The sequence below is a fragment of the Phodopus roborovskii genome, unplaced genomic scaffold (assembly GCF_943737965.1).
Source record: "Phodopus roborovskii unplaced genomic scaffold, PHOROB, whole genome shotgun sequence".
Classification (NCBI taxonomy): Eukaryota; Metazoa; Chordata; class Mammalia; order Rodentia; family Cricetidae; genus Phodopus; species Phodopus roborovskii.
In genome coordinates, this window is record NW_026126409.1 from 9,284,909 (window position 1) to 9,312,231 (window position 27,323).

General features: G+C 39.9%; 1 protein-coding gene across 2 annotated transcripts in view; it reads right to left on the minus strand.

Moving 5' to 3' along the window:
- Positions 1 to 27,323, minus strand: part of Nalf1 (NALCN channel auxiliary factor 1) — a 482,365-nt gene that overhangs the window by 439,321 nt on the left and 15,721 nt on the right. The window lies entirely within an intron of this gene.

Genomic DNA, 27,323 nt, shown 5'->3' on the forward strand with positions numbered 1-27,323 from the left:
TAGAATATGAGCCAAGTTGATCATGACATGCCCAGGTACATCTCTACCTATGTTCTGCAAGTGCCCATGTGTCCTAGAGTCAAAACAAGGGCTTCTTGAAAATCTAAAATCACATTTCTGTTTGAGCATAGAACTTTACCCTTGCATGTTGGTAGCCCTGCAAATGAAGCTTATGAAATTTGCTTACTCATGGCAGTACTTCTAAGACAGAAAATCATGTGCCTGATTTGGAAATGGACTACAACCCAATCTCCTTCAATGACAGAAATGTTAATTTGTTTGGATTTATTGTTACCAACTGGTGGCAACTCCACATAGTCATGATTCCCATAGAGGGTCAGGAACATTGGCTAATGGATCTTTCCTCTCTGAGGAGTTCTTTCATCCTTTCTTAAACCTTTTAGTAAGCTATTGTTGTCAGACTAGGCCTAATATTTACAGTCCAACTTATTTAGAAATGATTACATGAACTGGTTGACCTTGGTTCTATATGACATTGCACATAACTAAATCACAGCAGAAGATAGATAGCAATGATATGCCTATACTATATGTCTTGTGCTTTCTTTTCTATCTTCAGTGTAATTGTAGACATAGGTATATATTATTTTCAGAAGTGGGCATCGCTTTAAGGCTGGCTAACTTTTTCTTTGACCACAATGCCCCTTGTTATAGCCAGGAAGGTAAGCTAAGGACACTGCATTCACCACTGTCATAGGATCAGTGACATTGGCCTATATTTTAAGTTTCTGGACATGCATGTAGGTGGTAGAATTGTGGTCTCCCTCTGACCTGATTAGGTGTTCAAAGTCATCTGACATGAACACACTGAAGACCACCTTTTCCATTACTGGGGCACCTTCATTAGTTTTACTGTTGCTTTGATAAACTGCCCTAATGAAAGCAACTTAAAAAAAAAAAAAAAAAAAAAAAAGAGTGGTCTAATTTCACTCACACTTTGAAGGAATAGTCCATTATGGTAATCCATTATTGGTGATACTAGTAAGAGGAAATTGGTCACATTACATTCATAGTCAAGAAGCAGAGAGAGATGAATTCTGGTGCAGGGATTGAGTTGACTCTCCTTCTTATTCAGTCACTGGCCCCAGCCCATGGGGATGGTGCCACCCACATTCATAGTAGATTCCGCCCCCCTTGATTAACCTAATCTAGAAAGTCCCTTGCAGACACATACACAGAGGCTAACCCAATCTGGAAACTGCTTCATAAATGTGTTTAGAGTGCTGTCTCCTAGGAGGTTCTAGATTGAGTTAAACTGACAATCAGCATTAGATATCACACATGCTGTCTGTGTTATATCTCTGTGCTGATTGTATCCAAATTACAGGCAATCCTACAGAGGTGTTAGCATATGACATACTGAATCAACACTACAGGGGTGAACACACAGGAATGCCTGTATATAGTAAATAATTCAAGAGGTGATCCCACTGTACATCCTACAATAAATGAGTCAAGCCCTCTTTGTCATTAAAACAATTTTACATGATAAAATTCAAATGTATTGAGCAGGGTGTAGTCACATCAGGTTCCCAACCAACTACACATACTGCGAAATTGTGGATTCCATTTCTAGTGTCTGCTTTACATAGACATGTAACCATATGTACATATTTTAAATATATGTTAAATAATTTAATATTTTAAATAATTTAATGTTAAACATTTTTAATATTTTAATATACATTTAACATTCTTCAAATATTTATTCATTATATAAATATAAAATAATCATGTGAATATAAAATACAAATATTTTATATTCATTAAATATTCCTAACAACATTTAACATGGTAAATGTTTGTTAATAATTTAATAAGTTAAATAATTTGCTAAATGTACATATGTTAAAATGATAGTGATTGGGAAGGTCTCATGTTGGAGGTTTGGTTCCTAATCTATGGCAGTACTGTGAGGAAATGGATACTTTAGGACCAAGTGGAAGTTTTTTATACTGGGTTGTATGTTTGGAGGAGATACTGGGGCTCTACTCCACATTCCCTTTGTGCATATGGCCACAGTGCAGTGGACACCCCTTTTTTCTACACACCCCCACCCTAATACAATGTGCTGTCATGAACGAAAAAATGGGAACACTCAGCCATGAACAGAAGTTCAGCTTTTGTACTTACTATTAGGTTGGTTGTCTCAAGTACTTTGTCACATAATGGAATGGTGACTAGCATTCACTGTGTGTTAACAACCCTGCTGAGGACCCGCTGGCCCAACTTTCCTACTTAATTTGTTCCACTGACCCACGCCCTGGCTTCCACCAGGTTATGCTTAACGAGATCTTTAAGGTTTGGTCCTTTCTTAGAACTTCTGGGACCTTCTCTGAAAGCAATTCTACATTTTTATGAGGCAACTACAGAACTTTGAGGCCAGAAAACCTGAGTTTTTAAAAAAGAAAATCTTCATACACTACAGACCAGCTCAGCTGGGTGATGACAGGCAAGCCAATGGGGCACCAAAGCCACATTCCCCTGTGTTCTGTCTGGGGAGGCGGCACTTAAAGGCATTTATATTTCTTGATTTTGTAACATTCTCCGGAAATTCCCAATACTGTCATGTAATGTTACTGTAGATTATAATTATCATTCCCTATCAGACTGCTCACTCCTTGCAGGTAATCACAGTTCATCATTTTTATTAACTGTGTGACACATTTTTGTCATATGGGTATTCTTCAATAAATTTCTATTGAGTTGATAAATAATTGTTTTCAATTTTGCATTTGTCACATTAAAATAATTATAAGTGCTTAATTATATTTCATCTGTCACTAGCTGATTATATTGCCTACCACAAGGGCTATATTTTCCAGAATTCAAGAAAGATAGAGCCTGATGTTTGATAAGTGTTTGTTGATGTAAGAAACAAATGGGAAAACACAAGGAGATGAAAGTCTCTTCTAAACTATCTCATCCCACCCTTTTCCTTAACCACCTGAATTTGGGGTGAGGTGTCTCTGGATTGCAAAGGCACCCTTCAGTCTGAGGACAGAACTAAGCTAACAATCCAGGGAGCCATGGTTCTAATATTCTAGATGGTGATTTCTTGTCCTGAATTAAATCCACAAGAGAGGATTAAAGTAACCGATGGTTTAGTCAGGAGATTGCTTGCCCCACATCCATGCTTGGAATGCAGGGAGAAGGCCTGGCCTCTGTCCCTGTATATTCAGGTAACTGTAAACACCCTGGGACAATAGACCCCAGGGGCAGCTGCAGCCTGTCTGACTCAGACTCACACTCAGGTCCACCCCACTCTCTATCACTAAGCCCTGGCTCTTCACTGTTGTATTAATAAATTTAAGGCTGCCCTTTCTTCAACAAGTTCATGAGCATCCAAGCAGAAGATAAAGCAGTAAAATGGACCCTGCCTTTCCTGAACTCCAAGGAGCATTCACCATCAAAGATGGAACAGCCTCAGCTGCCATTCACTGGCTACTGTTCAACGATGTTTTGGATGTCTCAGAAGCCAAGACTGATCACTATAAACTAACTCACAATTAGTAAATGTGCCAATGTCCAGGCCCTCTAAATACCACAGCAATCAGAAATTGGACTGAATTGGGGTAGTAAAAAGATTTGGCCAAGGTTGCTAAGCAGCTTTGCTGTATTGTGACAAGTGACTTAAAGCTTTCTTTCTTGGAATTGCTTCAGGTGTGAAAGAAAGATACTGTATCTTGTATGGTCTAACTCCCTTAATATATAAAATTTCACCTTTTATATGACACTTTAGCCAAAGTCCTTCCTCTAACCTAATGTAGAGGAAGCTATTTAATTGAAGGAATGCCAGTTTTCAATGTTAATCCAGGAAGCTGATGTGCAATCCTTTTAGAATCTTCTTTCTTCTAGGGACATGCTTGTCTCTATGTAGTTAGCCCAATCTTCCTGTGCCTCATTGGAGAAGCCATTTCCTTTAGGCTGTAGCTCAGAGTGGCTGAGCGAGTGGATGACTTCACATTCAGAACCAGCATGAATAAAAGGCAGTCCCATACAGAATAATCAACTACAATTGTTTTCGCCCACATCAAGCTATACAACACAAGAAATGGTGTTCACTTCCTGAGTGGGAAGCCACCATTTCCACGGGGCATAATGGCATTCCTTTGTGTTTGTAACTAGCATTATCAAATTATCCAGAGGATAGTTCTTTCCATGTAGCCACTTTCCTGAGACTTGTAGAACGGTTGCTTTTAAATCTAGGCAGGTTTTGTGTGAACACATACATCTGTGTAAGTGTATATGGACTCTCTCTCTCTCTCTCTCTCTCTGTGTGTGTGTGTGTGTGTGTGTGTGTGTGTGTGTGTGTGTCTAGTTCTTTCCATAAGGCAAAAAAAAGAAAAAAAAAAAACCACTCAACCAGTGATAAAATCTGAGAGCATGTACCTGAGGGAACAGCAGCCTCCAGACACAGCTAGAGGACAGTGTACAGCAGAGCAAGCAGGAACACAGTCACATGATATTAGCAGAAAAGAACACCACAGGCAGTAGTGTGCTGTGTGAATAGAAAGAGGATTCAGATTGGATTGCCAAGCAGACCTAGACCGTGTGAAGCATGAAACCACAGCAGAAGACAGCTAGAAGATATTTCCCAGGAAGAGCAGGAAAGCCCTCTCTACCACTCCTGACAGCAAAGTCAGAGATCTCTCTGCAGAAAGCTTGTGGGGGACCTGTAGAGAAGACCACTCACCAGCCCACACAGATTTTCCCATGGAGAGAGGCAGGAGGTAAACTCCAAGGCATAGCAGCTGAAATCTTCCCCATACACCCTGAATCTCTTTACTAATGTCACTTGGAGGAAGCAAGTGGAACACACACACACACACACACACACACACATTGGGGGAGAGCACTCTCACTAGAAGAGATATGCCTTCAGTTCCCAAAGACTGCTGGGAAAAACTTAATATGAGCAGAAGTAGCTTACAGCTGGTCTGCGGTGCGTACCCAACCTTTTACAAACAGGACCTTAGATGAACAGCTGAAAACAATGGGAAAGCCAGAGCAAGCAGACCTATCACATCGCATCAGTGCTCCTCAGACTCCTAATTCCCAGAAATCCATTTATTTGCAAGGTTTCGCACCTCCATTACTCCTGGGTCCAAACCCCACCCTGAGCACAATTTCCAGCTCACCTCAGGATGGAGTAACAGATGCTCCCAAAACCAAAACAATAACCAACTGAACTTATTGTAGTAGGCCAGGCAGTGGTGATGCACGACTTTAATCCCAGCACTCATAAGGTAGAGACAGGTGGATCTCTGTAAGTTCTTAGACAAGCCTGGCCTACAATATCGAGTTCCAGGACGGCCTCCAAAGCTACACAAGGAAACCCTGTCCTGTCTCAACAAACCAAAAATATAAATAAATAAATAAATAAATAAAATTGCAGTGAAGACTAATGGATTTTCTAAATGATTAAAGGGACTCTCCCACTGATCTCTTTAGCTGGATTTATAGACTGACTCTTCGTTCTCCATTTATCTTTCACTATTCTCTAATTTACTAATAGCTTAAGGCTTGTGTGACAAGAACTGTCCTAGGAATTCTTCTTAATGAATTGTCTTTGCTTTAGAATCACTCCACCAGAAACCCAGGAATCACCCACCATCAGAAGAGTGACTTTGGAATCACCAAGAAGGACAAGTTCTTCCTTGGAAATAAACCCTGGGCCTAGTTGAAGTGAAGAGCCCCAAACTCATTCCCAGGGCAGCCCTCTACCTCACTCTAACCCATCTACTTTTCCTCTAATTAACTACAGAGACGAGTTTGGAGAAGAGAACAGATGAGAGCCGTACTGTGGGAGGAAGTCCTTAATACTCATGGTGACAGTGGAGTCCATCAATGTTATGTTTACTATGTCCTTTTCCCAAGCTACGAGCCTCCTTGAGGAGGCACTTCTCTTTTTCCGGGGCTTCTCTCTACTCTCTCTAAGGTACTTTTAACACAGGTGTAGCACATACTGTATCACCTCATCTCTTGTGATAATATTGGATATCTACAGTCAAACTTCTCTATGGTGGTTGAATGACTAGATCTAGTTAAAGTTTGTGGGTACCACACTTCAACTTTTTTTCCCTTGTCATCCCATACCCCTGTCAATTGTCACTACTGGAAAGATGCTTAAAAAGTAAGATGCTTGACAGAGCACTACAATGGAGGAAATAAAGAATATTTCAATGGCTGTAAGTTTCTTATCCAACATCAAAAGCATTAAAAATGAAAGCCAAGGCTACCACCCCTGTGGCTTCATTTGATCACATTGTTTGGTGGTCAGGTGGAATATTCTATGACATCATTCAACTGTGTTTACGTGTCCAGTAAATTGCAATTTTGAAACAGCTGCTTTTATTTCTGATAATGCCATTCTACAGCAACGTCAACAAAGAAATGGCTAACCTTATGATACTCTGATTTTATGTATTTTTAAATAGTGTTGAAGCTCTTACTCTCAGCCTCTAGAATGTGGGGGAAATGTAATGAATCATTTCCTGCTTATCAGCTAAGCTTTGAGGTAGAAGTCACCAGGGTACCAGTCCAACAAGGTTGCAATTAATGATGTACTAACTGGGTAAACAATTAACTATCATAATTGAACAGATTCTGAATCTCGTGTCTAAATGTTACCCCAGACAGCTGGAGCCTGTGCCTGGAGAAAATGTCTATGCTTCAATTTTGGATAAGAAGAATACCATCAATTTCATTCTTATATCCACTACTTAGATGATAAAAACATCTCTCAGGGATATATACATTAAGATATTTCAACACTGCTAAGATATGGTGGGCAATTTAATTTGAAAATTCTGTCAAAACATTGTTCATGTGTGGCACGGCTTTCCTAACTGTGGGATGGCAATTTACTTTATAACGAGTCCCTTGGAGAGGTTCCTAAGGAAACCATTCAAGAACACCAACTAACTCCAGTTTAATATGGCTGCAAACAGCCCACAGGAAGGCAGGGAAGACAGCCATAGAAACAAAGAGAAGACACTCCTCTCCATTGCTAGATCTGGAAGAGAACAATATGCACACTCATGTTATTCTCCATATTTTGTTTTCTGTTTGATCTTTACACATAGACGTGTGATCACATGTCACTATATGGTTCCCACACAGGACTGGTAACTACACACCTACTGGTTTTCCTTTGCTATACAATGTCATTCTTACAAGACAACTATCATATATACTATTCTGTGAGTTAAATACAAAGCCATGAAGAAATACTAGAGTGCTGGTCAACCCACACAATGATGCATGGGAACACCTCTCTATTCTTATTGACTTTTCACTTGTCAGCATTTCCCCTTGCATATCCATGCTGAGACAGAATACTCCTCTTTTTGTCTCTTAACTTTTTACTCTGTGAAAGATCTTTCAACAAATTGGGGATTTACCTTAATGAATGAAAACACCCATTGGTCCATCCACTTACTACCCTGAAAACATAATAGAACCCCCTCACACACTGAAATCCCCACACACTCCAAACATATCCCCTCTCACAAACATAAGCTCCAGCTTCCATCTCACCATATGAAAATCAGGCAGAAGCCTCTCCTGGTTTCTTCTCATTTCTTGCGAAATCCATGGCCCTTCTGCCATACCCCTCTATCCTAGTTTTATTTCTGTTGTTCTGATAAAATATCCTGACCAAAAATAACAAAAATTTAAGATTGAAATGGTTTATCTGACCTACAGTTCCAGGTGACAATCCATCCATCCAGGGAAGTCAAGGCAGGAACTGAAATCAACTTGTGTCCTTGCATCCACAGTCAAGGGCAGAGAGAAATGAATGCACTCACTCATGGTTAGTGCTCAGTCAACATTCTCTATTACACTCCAGGGCTCCCAAACTAAGGGATAGTGATGCTTACTTACATTCGGAACGTCCCTATATCCCTTGAGGCAATCACTATAATCCCCCACAGACACGCCCCAGGCCAACCTAACCTAGATAATCCCTCATTGAGACTACCTGCACAGGTCATTCAGTTATGTCAAGTTTACAGTCATAAAACCAAACCAGCACATCCTTACACCAAGAAGCAAACCTCTACAAATAATTCAGACTACTGTGCCCCATGAGTGTAGAAGAAGCTGCGTACAGTGAGTCCTGGGAAAAGAGAGGAGATAATGAGAAATGCTGAAGCATAAACGTTATAGTGACATAGAGGGTGAGGTCCTAGTGTCCCTGGATGCTCCCATCTACACAGACTGGACCAGGAGTCCATGTAACATCTGACTTGGTATTACACACAACACCTCACAGAGTCATTGAGACCTCTAAAGTGATATACACACCACAACCACCACCAGCACCACCACCACCACCACCACCCTGTCCCTGCACCTGTAGCAATGGCCATGCCCTTTTGGGTAGACATGACCAGTTAAAAGAATAGGAGGGGGACTCTGAAGCCCCTTCATGTCTTGGAGAACATCCAGGTGGCAGGGTTGGCATCACTGGTCAGGACCCCATGACAGTCACTTGTTTTGTTTAAGTTCTTTCCATAAATAAACTCCACCTTAATTATACTGGTCTAGTGAATCCTGGTGTTCACCTATCAGACCTCAACAAGACAATTTGATGTAGAAAGTGAGAAGAAGTAACAATTCACCAGTCACACCCCAGCAGAGTGGCCTTCAATCAGGCTCTAATCATAGAGGTCCCTTTAAAAAGCCACCATATAAATATTTCTAGGAAGCCTGTGCTATTCCCTACACTGACATTTTGAAACAAGTTATAACAGAAGATGCTTTAGAAGTATGCTGTGGTTTGGTATTTATATTGAGCATGCTCAGAATGTGAGGGCTGGATGCAGGTTCTCCTCAGAGTCAACTTCTGAGCCTTGGGAGCCCAGTAAACTGATGAGAAGCATCTGAGAAGCAGTGGGATCCAGAAGAGACAGCCACCACCCTTTTTTTCTTTTCAGCGTTTTGTTTATGAGTATGTGTGTGTATGTTTATGCCCCATGTATGTAGGAGCACACAGAGGCCAAAAGATCTGGAATTACACGGAGTGGTGAGCTGTCTGGCATGGATGCTGGAAACAAACTACAGTTCTATGAAGAGCAGAAGGCATGTTCAACCACTGAGCCATCTCTTCCATCTACCTTCATCCCTGTCTCACATCTCAGAAGTTACTTGGTTAACTCTGCAGCTGGGCCCAGCAAGGTCAGCATCAGCTTGCTGACAGTTCCCAAGAAGAAGGTTCACTTTCACCTGGTTCGATCATTTTTCTATATGCACATAGGTATAGATACCAATAGTCCCCCATTAGTGTGAACAATTACCCTAATTTGCAGGTCACTCAAAGCATGGTTAACAAAATCAAACTAAAAATGAGTTCAAATGAAGGCACCATGCACTGGATAGATCAGAACCTGTGTTTCATGGGATCCCAGGTTATTCATGCCTGAAACATTAACATCATGTTCTTATTTTCCCCGATAGACACAGTATTTTTTTTTTCCTTCTATGGTTTCCTATTCTGTGCTAAGCATGCTGCTCTTGGAAATCAGTTTGTTTTTTTCCCAATCAAAGGCTGCTTACAGACATATTCCTTAAGGCATTTAAACCTGTGTTGCTCTCTCCTGCTAATGGGTGGAAGCATGCTTGCATGAAATGTAGCCAGGATGCATCACGGATTTTAAAAAGTGAGTTTGAGGTCTACTTTTCTCAAGCAATCATCTAAATTCATACCAAACACACCTCCACAATATTCTACCTTTTATGATCTCACATGTCTTTAAAGTAATCCCTGCTTCTGGGGGCCCCAGCTCTTCCTGAACAGGTGGGAGGAGGGTGAGGTACTCCTCAATCGCTCATCTGAAAGGAGCGAGGGATGTTTTGAGAACAAAAGTCATTACACGGAAACAAATCCTCCTCTATCACATTTCATTGGTGAGTAATTATTGTGTTCTAGCAAGTGGAGGATTAGCAGTTCTGCCTTACAGGGAGAGTGAGCGCAGCAGGCTTTCTCATCATGAATGTGCAGGTGCCTTATCTTTAGCTACAAGAGCCTTCTGCATCATGTCTGATTCTGAGCTTTCCCTCCCTGTCAGTGAGAATGCTGGACAACCTCTACCCAATGAGGTAAGTTAATAATTCCCATCCCAAGTCTCCTGCCAGAAATACAGGATATGATATATCATAAGACCAAGGGTAAGGGGTAGTACTTCCTTGGCCTATTTCATTGTTTAATTTGTACCCCCACATACATGCAAGTGATGTCCCTACTCATCATTCAGGGGAGGGGCCTCCTGCAATGCATGGCTGCTCAACAGTGTACTGACACCTCTACTTTATCCCCCTTTCAACCCACTGCCAAGGCCCTCATCTCTTTAACCCACCTAAAACCTGTTTCCACATTCTGCACTTCTGCTTTTAGATCGAGTTCCATGCCACAGAGATCAGGTTTAAACTCTCCTTCCTACAACAGGATTTAAATTGTAGGCACTGCTGAGTTCCCAGTGCTGTCTGAGGCAGGCACATGTCAGCACTTACCACAGGGAAAGGAAATCCACTCTGAGGTCAGATCTGCTCTTCTCTATGCTTCCAGACAGAACACTGGGGACGGTGAAGAAACTTGCCCAAGGTGGCAGAATTGGAATGCAACAAAATATAATGTGTGAATGCCTTAAAGTCTTCATGAATATTATTTACAGGCTACATAAACAGTTTTGTAATGTGAAACATTTAGAAAATGAAGAATACATTTCAGAGATTAAAAAATGAAACACCAAAGAGCAAATAAGTGATATGAACCCACACTGCTTTTCACATCATGTCAAAATGTAAGACTATTTTGTGGGTAACTTAGAGTCGGAAGATAGCTGAATATTATCCTTAATTTACTTCTTTTAATTCCCTTCCTTTGAGTGAACTCAAAAGACATTTTCCTCAAAAGTGTCTTCAGGCTTCCAGTATGCTTCCAAAGAAGGAAGACATTTACCTTGATCTTGTCCAAAGCCTTACCTCTGTTCAAACTGAGAAAGATTTTTGGGAACAACACTATCACACATGCTGAGTTTAACACATTTATCCTTTAGTTGCATAATTGTAGCTTGTCCTGTATGTAACTGTATAAACCAGTCCTATAAACAGGATAGAATTCAGGGGGAACTACAATATATATGAGTAACTCAGGACTATCTTTAGTTCAGCAACAAATTCCCAAAGAGTATTGGCTTTAAGCAATTAATTTACTTCTCATGTCTAAGACATGAGGGTGCTCTAGGACATTGTCTCACATGCTCACAGGCTCCCCACACACACACACACAACTAAGCAACATGAGCTTTCTGGACCCTCAATCTCTGCAAGAACTCTTGGACCCCACATATGTATTCCAGGTGGCAGAGGCACATAGAAAAGGGACACTCCTTCCCTTTATATCCTCAATGAAGGACACAAATTTCAATATGTGTTTTATTGGAATTATTTATTTTGAATGAGTAGAGATAAGGGCTTTGGAATTTTGAGAATCTATTAGTGAACACTAAAGAAAGAATGGCTATTAAGAAACAACTGTCACGTGATAACATGAGGCTAACAACACAAACATAGAAACAGACTACTTGAGTATTTCAATGCACCAAACTCATGAGACACTGGGCTGCCTATCCAGCCACCTCCCTGCTCAGTCAGGGGTGTGCACTAAGCATTCTGGTTACCCTGAGGTCCTTTTCCTCTGTGCTTCGAGATTCTTCTCCTCCTCACTGTCTGGTTTAAGAGCCACTTCCTAACTGGAATCATCCTAATCCTTCCCTACCAAAGTTGACATTTTTTCCTGATGTACTGCTTCCTGGCTTGGAAAATAAATGCTTTGGACAACTCTGATTTTTTTTTCCATTAGGAACACAGTCACCAGCATACTCATGTATTTATTCAACAAATGAGAACTGAGTGAACCTCCTTTACCTCCCCCTTACTAATGTTTTGCTAAAGAAAATGTTTAATATGTTGGGCAAGGTGGCATATTCCTATAATTCTACCACTGGAGATTTTGAGATGGGAAGATAGGGAGTTCCAGAACAGACTGAACTACAGACAGAAGAGAGGAAATAGTCAATAAGTAATTGTTCAGTTGTATAAATATCATTCAACACATTTCAAATAAAATTTTAGTCTTACAATCTGATGAGTGTCAGGACATCTAGAATTATCTGGGCTTCCATCTGTCACTTATCTGTCACAGGCCAAGGTACTATATCTAAGGCCCTTCCTGTGGAGAAAGAGCCCTTGCTATGTCTGACTTCAAGGTACAGTCCCAAAGCAGGCAGAGCTGGTCAAAGGCAAGGACAAGCTTCAGGCAAGGCCCACACCAGGAGGAAGCTGGTCAAGGACTTTTAATTTCTAATTTACTTATTTATTGGGGGGAGGGACATGGGCTCAGGAGGGCCAGTGCATTCATGTGGAGATCAGAGCAGTCATGTGGAGCTCAGAGGAAAACTTGCAGGAGTTGATTCTCTCCTCCTACCAGGTGGGCCTCAAGAATCGAACTCAAGGTCATCAGTGTTGGCAGCCAAGCCCTGTATGTAACCTGTCCTATATCTAACTTTATAAACCCGTCCTATAAAAAGGACAGACCTAAGAAGCAAACTACAATATATATGGGGAATATGTAACTCAGGAATAACTTCATTTCATCATAGCAACAAATTCCCAAAGAATACTGGCTTCCAGCAATCCTTTTGCTGTTACCTGCTGACTCCAGCAGGTCAGCAAGGATACAAAGCAGTGCACACAGGTCCTCCCTTCACTGACTCTTACTGCTCATTGAAAGTGGATCTGAAATGTTATTTTCCACGTTAAAAAAAATTAAAAGAAAAAATAAGTCTCTCTTGGGGGAGGAAAAAACCTCAACTATAAAGCCCCTTCAATTATTATTTAATTTTGTTCTGTTTTTCTGTTGGCTTCATCTTGTTTTGCACAGCATATCCCACAAAAGCTGTCCATGTGCTGTCCCAAGGAAGTCATATTATCTGGATGAGTTCTGGAAAAGTAGTTGTTGCTATGACAGTCTTATATCCCAACATAGTTCATGAGTATTTGGAGCAACACTGGAAAAAATCTTGCAAAATGATGCTTTTTCAAATTTTATTTAGAAATCTGCATCTCCATATAAGTTGCTATTGGTTTTTAAGTAGAAAACGTGTAGGTTGTAGGTAAATTGTTAAAGAAGATATCTTTCTTTCTTTCCTTCTTCTTCTTCTTCTTCTTCTTCTCCTTCTTCTCCTTCTTCTTCTCCTTCTTCTTCTTCTTCTTCCTTCTTCTTCTCCTTCTTCTTCTTCTTCTAACATTTATGAATCTTTACTAGTTCCTTAGTGAAATATTCTACTGTTTCCATATGTATGTGATGATTTTAAAGGATCCCATTTTTCTTTAATTGGGGTGTATATTGGGGGCAATTTGGAAACCTAGTGCAGTGAAAACCCCCAGGAATCTACAAGGACAACTTTTGCGAAGAATCCTAGCAATCAGAGATATAAACCTTGAACTGGCCATCATCTGTAACCAGGCAAGGCTTCCAGTGGGGTGACTGGGACAGCAACACAGCCATAAAACCTTGGAAGAGATAATCAGGCAGCCTGTAAAGAAAGGTCTGTGCTAGGGCCTCTACATATCTGTTATGGTTGTATAGCTTGGTGTTCTTGTGAGACTCCTAACAATGAGAGTCGAGGATTGTCTCTGACTCTTTTGCCTGCTTTGGGACCCTTTTCCTCCTATTGGTTTGCCTCATCCAGTCTTGGTATGAGGGCATGTGCCTAGTCCTATGGTAAGTTGTTATGCCATGTTTGGCTGATATCCTGGGGAGGCCTGCCCTTTTTTGAGAAGGAATAGATTTGAGGTAGAGAGGAAGTGGGGGAAGGACATGGAGGAATGGAGGGAGGAGAAACTGAGGTTGAGATGTAATATATAAGAGAAGGATAAATAAATAAACAAATACATTTAAGATATAATGTGTGGCATAAGAAGTTCTATTCTTACATGACTTTAATCCCAGCACTGGAGAAGCAGAAACAGGCCAATCTCTCCTGAGTTCAAGGTCAATCTGGTCTACAGAGTAAATTCCAGGACAGCCAGAGTTACACAGAGGAACCTTGTCTCAAAAAATGAACAACAAAAAAAAAAAAGTGATATTCTTAAAACTAGCCAGTAACTCACTGACATGAATATTGACCTCAATCCATACATTCAGATGTCAAAATCAAAACATTAAGATACTCTGTGACATCATTTAAATGAAATGGAAACAAGGTATATTTTGCCTAGAGATAGGAAAATAAAAATCTAAACAGATCAAATTATTTGAGTGTGTCTGTTACATAATTTTACTATTGTCTTTAGAATTTCATAACTAGCATCTTGTATAATACACATTTATAATTGCTTTGGGGATCAAATGTGTAAATGGAAAGAAACTAGATATGAAAAATAAAGTAGATTGTTTGCTCTGACCAACAGATATTGACATTTGTTAGGTCTCTTTGGGGCATTTGTTCATATTAGAACTGAACTGGATTTCAGTTTTACAAAATGACTCATCAAAGTCCTTCATGGTTAAAAAGAATTTAGAGATTCATGATGCACAGGGAGTACCTACTGAACATATTTGACACAAAAAAAAATAGAACTAATAATTATCAGACACACTAAACACACAATCTTTTCTCTTTCAACATCTCTTAATATTATAAGTAGTCATTTCAAAATCGTCTTGGAAATGACTTGAGAGTTACTCCATCCATCTGTAGCAAACTACTGGGAATAAGAAACCTGTCTTTGTGGTAGTTACATCTAACATTTTGTTTAGGTTATCACAGACACACCCTTCATTCCTCTAGCCAAAGTCATTTAAGTGATGCCCAGATCAAAAATCCTACAAGTGACAGGGCATCTACATACTGCTCAGGGCACTGATGCTTGCCTAGGCATTGGCAATATACTTCATATTCAATTAATGACCCCCAAAGATCATGCTGATAGCTGATGGATGCTGCTGTATTCTACAAAAGAACACATTTTGGGAGCCTAACAGGAAAGTGCTTTGTTGTTCTGGATCTACCTAATCTTCATAAGGCATCCAAGAGGTGAATGTAATAAGAGTACCTCTTAATATAGAGGGTCAGAAGCATTGAGCTGCCCAGATTGGCATTAACAGTTTGTAACTGCAGAACCAAAGTTCAAATTTTGGCATCCTGACTATATGCCTCAAAGGTTGCATAAAGAATAATGTGTCCATTCTTCTACTCCATCTAAGAGGGTATTGTGCTATGAATGAACTCCTCAAATCTCACCATCAATAGCCCAGCCTTCTGAGGCATGGATAGCTTCATGATCAAACAATATCAGATCTAACAATGCAGATCTTATACAAAGGGTCTCCGGGAAATTCCTCCTAAAGGTGTTCTGTTCTGATTCATGTGGAGAGCAATGGTGGTGCTGTGGATTTCAACTTCAACTCTTACTGTTAGTAACTAGGTCAGAACAAATGGCAAGTAAGCAAGTATCCTCACTCAGCCATAGAAGCATAACCAGGAATTTCAGCATCATGTACAGTTGAACTGCCACTGTCTATTTGTGTACTAACTACAGAATATCCATCAGCTCCCTGCTTGAATATGAACAACTAAGTTTAAATAAAATATTGAATTCAGTATTGTGTTCAGTTTCAAGTACAGCGAGGCATTATGGAATAGCAGCCAAGATAGCAAACATTCCAGTTTTATGAAAAGGTCTGTTGGACAACACTGACTTTGAATGGCCTTGGGTAGAATGTACTTAAGATCCTGTCAATTTCTTGAAACAATAAAGAGCTACAGAACTATTTCTCAAGAAGTTTCTGTTTCACATAATTTGAAGTACATATCAATGAAAATGTCACCAATATTTTAGGGTTATAAAGAAGTGAATTTTGTGATGAAAAAATTCCAATGTTCACATTTATTTCCAAAAGTGAGCAAGGATTTTATTTTAGCTTCCATTTGGCTTCTTTTAAGTTGCCTAGATGATGTCCATATGCCTGTCATGCTCTAATTTTGCCACCATTATACTGAGTTAATTAGCTAACCCCAACCCCTTCAACTCACCAGAAGTGTCACTGTATTTTCAGAGTTGTCCCCTTACTGCATGAAAATAACATGTCAGTAGCATTAGACTGTGGCTGGAGTGTTCACAAATTGTCACAAAGTAGAGAAACAGGACAGCTCAACAGGAGTATGGGAATCTTTGCCCAGGTCCAACTTCCAGGCAAGGAAAGGCCTACTTATGGTATGGCAAACAAAAGCTTTGAGTGCAAGGATATGTTAATTCAGGGGTTAAGGGTAGAAAAGGGAGCTGTCCACAGCTGAGAGAAGTGCACATTTACACTGCCTTTACCACTGGGGACCAACATACCTACTGTCTCAAAAGCAATTCTGATCCTTTATCCTTCTGTTTCTGCAAGACCCACTTTGACTTAGGTACAAGGCCAAACTTCTAAGCAGATGTCACAGCCTAACTCATTACAGATTAGACCTATGACCCCAACATGTCTCAGATGTCCTCAGCAGTCAGGTAGTGTGTGCTATTCAATGGTCCCCAAACATTTCAAACCATCTTGTGAATCCATAAGTTATGATGGGAAAGTAGCTGATTGATCACTCCTTGGACAGGACAACTGTGACAATGCATAGCTCTGCTAGTCGTGAGGATTTGGGGAACAACTGCCACCAGAAATACAGGCATTTATCCAAACAAATAAACAGATCCTAAGAAATCATATGTGTTGTTTATAAATATATAAATAAAACTTCTGACACTGGTAAAGTAAGCAGTCCCTCAGATCAAGGAGTGAAGAAGCCATATATTTATGTAGAATATAACCTATTGCTTTAAATAACACTAGGTAAATATAAAAATGTCTGATTGACATCCCAAGGGCTACACATAGAGGTGATTTTGATTCCATGAAAGGAAAATGAAACATTTAAAAGACTGAAGGCAACAAGCTGAAAGTTCAGTTACACTTAGAACAAATTCTTAATGGTGATTTAACAACTTATTAAATATACTCTCATCACCTTTGCATGTGTGTATCCTTTAGTCTGCTTACTTTTAGTGGATAATTTACTAAATGGAAGCTATCCAATTATATAACTGAAAACAACACCATCGAACATATCAACTGCTACTCAAAGGCACCAAGGCTACCTGAACTTATCTTTAAAATCCCATCAAACAGATGAACCTTCAATCAAAATCCTACCTTTGTAAAGACAATCAATGATGTGATGTTGACAGTGATTAGGGAAAGTGATGCACAGCTTGGGCTTTGGAATGCTGACTCTTAAATCCTCAAGATCCACTCTGATTTGTCTGACAGTTGAAATTAAATAAGAAAGCAGTTAGTAGACAAAAGGAGTAGCTTACTTCACACCCCTGAAGTGGCCCCGCACTATTTTATCCTAACAATAATGCCTCTCAAACAGTAGAGTGACCTAAACAATATTCTGATGGGAACAGCATAGTCCTGAGGGGTTGTGATCAGATGTTTATCCCACGATGACCTTGTGCAGGGACAATCAAAGCAGGGCACACCTACTTCAACAGTGATGAATTCTAACCCACCCAACCACAGAACTCTCAGGATCACTTCAAACCACAGGTAAACTAAAATCACATGAAAACTATGGTCAACTAAAAATCACATGAAGAGCACTTGCCTTTCAGCAAACAAACAAACAAAAACCATGAAGAATAATGTCCCTGGTCCTTCAAGACATTTTAGTCTTTGAGTGTGTTCCCTGCTCCCTCATATACAGCCAGGTTTCCTTCCTTGAGCTGGCTGAGGAATTCACTGTTAAACATATATAGAGCATCAGAAAGTCCTGTTACAAAGCATTGTCTGAGGAAGGGATGCGGTAGACCCAGGTGAGACTTGAGGCTCTTACAGGCTCCACCTTCATTTCAGTACTGCAGAGCCAAGGATCCCATTGAAGGTAACAGGGTCTCACCTTCCTCACTCTTCTCCTTGCCCACTGCCCCTTCCACCCATGCTGACTCCAGGCTTCAGTTTACACATTTGTTCATCTGAGTAGATTTTCAGAATCACACACAATACTCAAATATCCCCTACACTAGCAGTGTCACACTAACGTACACTCTTTTACATATTTTGTTGAACCATGTCTAACTTTGCTGCCCAGGATCAAAAAGAAAGCTGACACTGGTCACCATTTGTTTGACTGAGGTATTCTCTGTGCACAGTTCAAAAATACTTTTTAGGAATAGGATAAAATAAATTCATAAGTATTAAACTTTTAGGGCATAAATGTTAAATAATAATGCTCAGGATTAGCAGCCCAAAAGGAAATTGGATGCAAACAAATCTTCTTGGTTATGTCTTTCCCAAAACCTATGCAACTGCAGCATAAGGTAAGCTCTATTCATTCTTCCTATATCATGGTTTGGGAATTGGGTAGGCATATAGAGCTTAGTGCCCCTTCTAACACACAGGATCAGACTTGGTGTCAGTAGAAACCCAGGTGATTACCCTGACAAACATAAACAGACCTAATTATTTCAACCTCTTGTAAGTGTTCCATTTTCTATCAGCTACACACTAAAACTATATGTGTCTCTGTACAGGTGGGTCTGTGAGTACACCAGAGAACATACGTATATGTGCATGTGTGTGTAGGCCACAAGTCAGTCTTGGGTGTTGTTGCTCAAGACTTATGTACTTTGTATTTGGAGTCAGCACCTCTCACTAGCCTGGCACTCACCCATTAAGCTAGGCCGGCTGGCTTGCCCAGCAAGCCCAAAGAATACTTCTGAATCTACCTTCTTCTCTCACCCATCCAGAATTTGGGTTTCAGGAGGGCATCACCACAACCAGTATTTTATTTGAGTATTAGGGATCAAACCCAAGTCTGTATGCTTGTCCATCAAGGATTAGTTACACACTCTCTCATCTCCCTAAGATTCGTGTTGTGAATATAGAAGACACTGCCCCTGGGATGAAGGTCAAGCTAACTGAAAATCACCTAATAGCCAACAAAACCCTAAGCCATCTGCAAATGCAATAAAATTGAAAATAAATTGAGTATAATGTCAACATTTTAAATATTTTTATGTAAAAAGAATAGATAATAAGTAGTGATCAAAGAGCCTGTTTCATTAAAAAAAAAAGGCATTGCCCCTAAACAATAAACATCACAACATCTGAGCATTTAAAAAGATAAAATATGAACCTATGTTTACATGAGCTATTTTATTTATGACTAAGCCTATAAGTATGTTTGGTCACTGTATTCTGCATAACTAACATAAACATGAGAAAACATAGGGAATTGTAATCTCTGCTCTTCCTTCACCCACTTTCTGGACAAGCTTCTGTAAAGAATTGATAATAAGAATCACCTCTACTTTTTCCTTTCAAATATAGTCTGTAGAGAGGTTGTAAGTGGCTACAAATACAATATAGATTTTAAAGAAAAAAATCTGTCATTACACATTCGAGGCTTTTGAAACAGGAAAAAAAAATGGCAATATTAAGTCATGAGTTTAAACTGAAAAGCCACACTGTTATTCTGGTCCCTTTCCTTGTGTAGGGTGCTAATAAGAATTTGAGGCTACATTATTACATAGGTCATCCCTGAAATACTCTTCAGTGCAGCTCTAAGGATCTGGTCCTAGTAGACTGACTGATCAACAGTTCCTGAGTTCAGCCATCAACAGTTCTCTGTTCTTATTCTCCTCATTCATCACAAGCCATTAACCCATCTTCAGTCCTTTAATAAAGACAACTATAGCACACTAATTATATGAATCATCATCTGAGTTGAAGAAATCCAACAAGTACTAATGGTCTGACAATGGAGAGAATGTATTTTCGGATGAAGATATGGAGCTGTTGAAAGTCATTTCCTATCACTCAGTTAGAGCTTTTGGCAGTGTGATCCAGCAGGGCCTCATCTCGATGGACTCCCAAAGAGGAACACAACTGCTTCACCCTTCATCTTTTCATGAATTCACACTGCCCTTAGGGTAGTGTTTCTGGTCATCTTGTGCATTTCACTGCCCACCAGGGATCTCTCTCTCTCTCTGCCTCTCTCTGTCTCTCTGCCTCTCTCTCTCTCTCTCTCTCTGTCTCTCTCTCTCTGGGACTAAAACTAACTTTTCTGAAGACAAAAGCTATACATGTCGGGTGGTGGTGCACACCTTTAGTCCCAGCACTTGGGAGGCAGAGGCAGGTGGATCTCTGTGAATTCAAGGCCTCTTCTGGCCTCCACAGGCACCAGATATGTATGGTGCCCAAACACAGGTGAAACACACACCCACAGAAAATACAAATAAATAAAACCTAAGAACAAGGAGGGAAAGACATGGGGTATAGGCAGGGAAAACAACATTCAGTAAAAGTTCTCTGGGCCACACTGGGTTTGGATGGATATTTAGGAACTCAGTGAGTACCCTGATTGACTAGCCTTTCTGTCACTCCACAATGCTGCAGTAATACACTTCCAAACCCTGACTTCATATCTCTCTCTCTCTCTCTCTCTCTCTCTCTCTCTCTCTCTCTCTCTCCATAACAAAACTTCCCAGTAAGAATTTTAGAAGCCTGTTCACTTAAAAGCAAACACACAAGGACCAGGACATGAACAAGAGGCAAGGCCTCTAAACAAATGTCAGCTGTAGCCACCCCTGGTACCCCAGGCTCAGTGGGAAGAGTCACTGAAGACAGCATGGTCTCAAGAGGCCTCAAGATGGCCTAGAAACAGTTCCTCTAAAGTCCCTTCACATTTAACTGGAATCCCACCTCTACAAGCTTGGTAAGTGATCCAGTCAACTGAGATTTACAGGATAAACAATAGAAGTGTATGCTATAGCAAAAGCCATCAGACTCCTTAGAGCAAACACGCTCCTAAAGACCCCTTAATTTATCCAAATGGACATTTTCTTTTTAAAATACCAACTCTTTTGTAGACTAGGCTGGCCTCAAATTCAGAGATCCACCTGCCTCTGCCTCCTGAGTCCTGGAATTAAAGATGTGTAACACCACCACAAAGCCCCCAAAAGACATTTTAGTGAAAAGACAGTATTTTTCTAAAGCATCTATGTGGCATTTATTATTTCATAATTTTAGCAGCTCCCCCACCTCCCCCAAGAAAAATGATTTCAGGGAGAACTTTAGAGTCTGTTTCACACGAAAAACAAATTTGAATGGAAAACTTGAAAATGACTGTTTTCTCTTTCACTCATTAAAAATTCCATTTCCTCATGTAGAATCATGCCTATTAAAATCCTGTTTGTGTTTGTGAAGTCAAACTCATGTTGTTTTAAAAGATACTGATGAACTACTTTATAATTAATTTTGTTAACTGAGTATTTATTGAAAATAGAAAAATAAGCATGTATTTTGGCTGAGATGGTTAGATGGTGTCTGTGCCCATAAAAAAAAAAAAAAAAAAAAAAAGGTCCTTTTTATCTTGACTTAAGGAGGTCAGAGAATTCAAACCCACTATTTTTCTTTCAAAATTAAACAACAGAATGTTTGGCCCAAGGAGTAACTAATGGCTGTTTTTCCTTGACAACAGGACCTATGGTCTAAGGAGTAACTAATGGATGTTTTTCCTTGACAACAGGACCTATGGTCTAAGGAGTAACTAATGGGTATCTTGCTTTGACAACAGGTTACTTGGTTCAGGGTGTGCTTACTTGATGTTTTGGATACTGAGAAGGCAAAGAAGTCTTTTGTCTCCCCCTCTTTTTATTGGGGTATAAAAGCCCTTTGAAAAATAAACTTGGGGTAGTTCCTGGTATCTACCAGGTGCCCTTCTGGCCCTATCCTGTGTACCTGAAAGACAAAAAGTAAAGTTAAGGAACCCACCCACCCCATCCACCCCCACTTGAAATGAAGGACAGACCAATATCAGTTCCTTGGAATTTGCTAACTTCCTATCACAAGGCCCTGAGATAACAGGATACCAAGAATTCACACTGCCCCTCCTTTCTTGTGAGTCAGCAGGTGGTGAATAGGGTCCTTAAGAAACAAAGAGATAACTGTACCTCTGGTTTGCCCAGACAAGATTAATTAGCACACCCTGAGGCCCTAAGGTCTGTTGACCCTAATAGTGAGACCATCCAGCCTCAAAGGGTCACATACTCAATGGACAGAGGGTCACACCCCCTCCCTAAGCTTGTGGGTTTTGCCTTTAAAGACACCTGTGACCAGGGAAGGGGGGTTCTCTCTAGCCTGCGTGCTGAGGTAGCCCGTTTTTGTGTAAAAGATTCCTGTTCATTAAAGCCTCTTGCGTGTTGCAGCAACTGGACTGGACATTGAGTTCTTGGGTGTACTGACCAAAACTGGGAGACTCCTTATTTTGTTTAGTATCTTTAATTTTTCTACCTGACATTTCTTTTTCTTTCTTTTTTTTTTTTTTTTTTTTTTTTTTTTTTGTTTTGTTTTGTTTTGTTTTGTTTTTGTTGTTTTGCTTTGCTTTGTTTTGTTTTGTTTTGTTTTTGTTTTGGGGGGATTGGCTTTTTTGGTTGGTTTGTTTAGTTGATTGGTTTTGGTTTTTCTAGACAGGGTTTCTCTGTGTAGCTTTGGAGCCTTTCCTGGAACTCGCTCTGTAGACCATGCTGGCCTCTAACTCACAGAGATCCACCTGCCTCCAGAGTGCTGGGACTAAAGGTGTGTGCCACCAATGCCTGCCTACCTGCCACTTTTTAATCCACACATTTTCCTCCAAGCACTGACAAACAAACTGGAAGGGCCCCTGTTGTTTTTCTGTTTTAATTGTTTAACTGTGGCTGCCTTTTAAGCTACTGCAGCAGCTAGTCAGCAAGAGCCGAAGCCTGAGGGAATGTGGACTCTCAAACCTACTGAGAAAACACTTAAATTTTCATCTCCCTAAGGAATTCAAAATGTAAAGGTCCAGGTAGAATCCCACTTCCCAGATGAATATCAAGCAGCTCACCTAGTTTACATCTGTCCTCTCAAGAAGTCCTCCCTCTCTCTCCAGCCCCTCCCTCTCCATCTGGCTGCTGACCCAGCCTCTTCACTGCAGTTGAATTTTATCTAATAAAGCTCCTCTTTGCATCATTAAATGTTCCAGAGCATAAACAAAAGTAGCACACCTTAAAATAATATCCTCATTTTTAATTTTTTATTGATTTTTTCATGTATTTTTGTATAATTTTTTAAATTTAAATTAGAAACTAGCTTGTTTTACATATCAATCCCAGTTCTCCCCACCAACCCCCATCCCCTTTCTGCTCCCCAGGATTAAAGATCCAGACCTCCTGAAAGTAGGTGTTAGTTAAGAGGACTGGGCAGTCTATGGAGCCTCTAGTAATGGATCAGTATTAATCCCTAGTGTGTACGAATGGACTTTGGAAGCCCATTACACTTAGAAGGGGTACTCCCTCAGCCTAGACACATGCAGGAGGGCCTAGGCCCTGCTCCAAATGATATGACAGACTTTAAAATAATATTCTGCAACAGCACCAGGCTGTTGTTGTCTCCCAGATGCAGAGTGGGACAGAATGGATAAACAATTTCCCCAAGTCAGGGCCATCAAAGTCAGCATAACTACAACAATGTAGAAGGGGCTTATGTCTCCTTCACTGAATCCAATCCTGTCATTCACAAACTGGTCTGTGTTCTTCCCCTCAGATTGCTCAGGTCCTGTGGGTTGCTTCCAACAAACAGAACAGAACAAATATGAAGGCTGTTGCTTTCACAGTTACTTTTCATAAGAAGTCAACATCTGTTTCAATGATAAACGTTTTTCACTTGCTGTCTTTAAAAGAGCAAACTGCCAAACTGTGAGGCACTTGGAGAAGCCAGGTGGTTGGGAAGTCAGGGCAGTATTCATCCAACAGACAGCAAGAAATGGCCTTTAGTTCAACAGGAAGTCAACTAACAACAATGTGAATTTGGGACTATTTTTCTCCCTACACAACCAGGTGAGACTTGGCCTATCCTGGCACCTTGATCATAGCCCTAAGATATCATTCAGCCTTGCCAAAACTTCTGAACTTCAGTACTATGTGGTGATCAACAGAGTTGAATCCCTATGGGTGTTACAATTTTCTTTTGTAACAATATACAAATAATACAATGGGATTCTCTACATTATATAAGGAAAGAACAATAAATGGAAATATATTACTTTAGTCTATGTTAAGGAGGGATTAAATGTCATAGTATTCTGTTTGTGGAATTACTTGTAAAAATAATGAGCATATTATTGGATTCTTCAAAAATTCTACAAAAACACCCTCTGAAAGCATATGAAACTTTTCATCATGACAATTATTAGTATCTCTTTGTCATCTACCCAACAAGTAGATGACATTTCTTACTGCTAGTTATACCACCAATGAAGATTTTGTTGTTGTTGCTTTGTTTTGCTTTTTGGTGATTTCCCAGAGTGTTAACTACTAACATTCCTCAAAATATTTTATATGGCTTGATAGTGAAAATTTTCACAAATGCTCCACAACATTCTAAAATAATAGTTCATAGGCATGTGATCAAAAACCACAATTATAAAATGTACGTGAAAACACAAAGCATGATCATCTGCAGCAGAAAACCAAAAATTCCCATATGAAAATGCTTAAAGTCACAAATGCAAACCAGAGGCCTGACTTCAAGTAGACTTTACCATAGCCCACATAACTGTGCCTGAATATGTGTGTATGTGTATGTGTATGTGTTGTGTATATGCATTTGTGAGTGTATGTAAATGTATACTTGTACATGTGTGCACATGTGCAACATGTGTTTGTGTGTGTGTGAATTCCATCAGCATTCCACAGTTAACATATCCTTAAAATTACTTTCCCCTAAAAATGTAAGGGCAGATTATTTGATGCTTCAATGGTCCAGGACAGCACCTCCCTACTTTAATCACTACATACAGACAGAACATGAAATATTCCAGAGCAATGCCCCAGGCTCACAGAGATGGTACTGCTCAGTCTGCCTGAACTGCACCGTTAGATTTATTATTCTATTATTGTCATTTATAATTGATGCCTAAATTGGCAAAACCTAGAACCTGATTCAACTGAAGCTGCTGCAAAACAATCTACCCATGATTCACTGGGTCGCTGGAATGACCTTGTTTATTACATGTACATTATCCACAAATGCTACCAGATTGTTCTTGAAGGTGACATTTTAGTGGTAGTACTCCATCCTTTTCCATTATTTTTAATATCTGAAAACGTGTATGTGTGTATATGTATGTATGTGCTGGCAAACAAATATGGCTGTTAAATGTCTTGTCAAGGAACCCTGCACCCAGGTTGGAGAGATGACTCAGTGACCCTTGAACCTGGGTTCAAATCACAGCAGCTAAACACTCAGGGTTAATTACAATCCAGAATTCCCATGCCCTCTTGTAGCCTCCTTGGGCATTGCACACATGTGATGAACACATGCACAACCCTCTTCTGGCCCCCTTGGGCACTGTGCACATGTAATGTGCATATATAAATGCAAGCAAGCACTCATCCACATAAAATAGATAAATCTTTCCCAAGAGAACCCTGCATGCTAGATCTTAGTTAGGTACTAGTTCCCCTATAAAATGTGGTTAATTATCCAGGCAATTTCATGAGGTTTAACTCTTCTTTTTGAAGACATTACTAAGTGTTGTGATCAGTTATCACCTTAGATGAACCAAGTCTACAGTGAGAAATAGTAAAGGAATACTCTGAAAAGAATTTTTCACTTATTGAGGTTTTTAAAACTACTAAGTCTATGCAGACAATTTCTCAGCCTTAACTTTTGAAGCTATGACATTCAAGGCAAGATGTCTAGATAAGATCTTGTAACAACAGCAACAACAACAAAGGCCACATCCACACTTGTATTCTATCAGCTGGATTAAGCAAACATTTCCAGCAACTTATGGATTGATCCTTTTGCATTTTCAATTTAACTAAAATCTTTACTCTCTTAATCAACCACTTCTTCACTTTGGGATCCATGAGGGCAAGAATGCATCTTCCCAGGCTCTCCAGAGTCACAAACTAGGCAGCAGGAATCAACAGGGACGTAAATGAAGCCAGCTTTAAGGCTGGGTGTTGGACAAGGTTCACAGATGAAGTTATCTCTTCCTTTAAGGGGCCCGATTAAGGAACACACAACCCCAGTGCAAGCCATGGAGTAATTATGCTGCTGTTTGTTATTTTCAAACCCATAATTAGCTGAAAAAAACATGTAGAAATAAAATACTGTGTTTATATTTCTCATATGAAAAGCCCCGTTGTTCAACAACAAAGATATCAAACAGCATATTTTATAAAACTGGTATTTTGTAATTATGTGACTTAGAGCTGAGTATGATTCAAAAGGGAGACCCTGGGGGGCGCTATGAAGAGTGTCTTTAGACTGGGACTGCAGTAAAATCTAATTTTCTTTTAGTAGTTTAAACCAACACCATTGGCCAAGAAAATTTGGTGGTAAAATCTTTTTCACTCACAGACTGAGCACAGCAGCTCCTGGACTACGGCCTTCATAGTTGCTTTCATTTTGTTCTTACCTACATACACCTAAAAATCAAACTCCTGAGCTTGCCTTCCTTGTCCACCCCTACTCTTGTTTACTATTTACAGATAAAGTCTGTGCCTGTTGCACGTTCATATATGAGTCACACATGATGAAATGGCTGATTATTTCGTCCCCCTTTAACAAGGTGTATTGTGGGATATCTTTTATCATGGTGCCTAAATTACTATTGCCATATAATATCAGGGCTCTAAGTACCCAAGTACAGCTTCCATCAGAGAACTATTTTTAAAAAGCAATATGCATTTGTCCTTCTACTTCATGTCTTTTCTCATGCAGGGCACAAAAAAACTGGGTGATGAAATGCATTCCAAGAGAAATGGTTCACAGGTCAAGATATTAAAATAACCTGTAGTGTATCTGACTAGCAGTGATTGAAGCCTTTTAGAAATAGCCTGGGTGGTAATTCTGAGAAGACACTTGAGCTCTTTGGAACACCTTCAGATCTTGGTTCCTGGAATCCACATGCTACATCCACACGTACATCCAGCAATTGAGGACAGTGTCTTTCTCTCTTAGTGGAAGAAGTTGAAGGGAACTTGGTGGAAAGTTGCATCAGTAATTCACTTTAATAATTTATTTCACTCAATGCATCACTCAGAGACATGATAGTTCTTAACTTGAATAAAAACAGGTTCTATGACATACAAATTACCAAAGAGTGGAAAAGGCATGACATTGACTGAAAACTGTTCTTAACAGTCAAGGGAGGAAC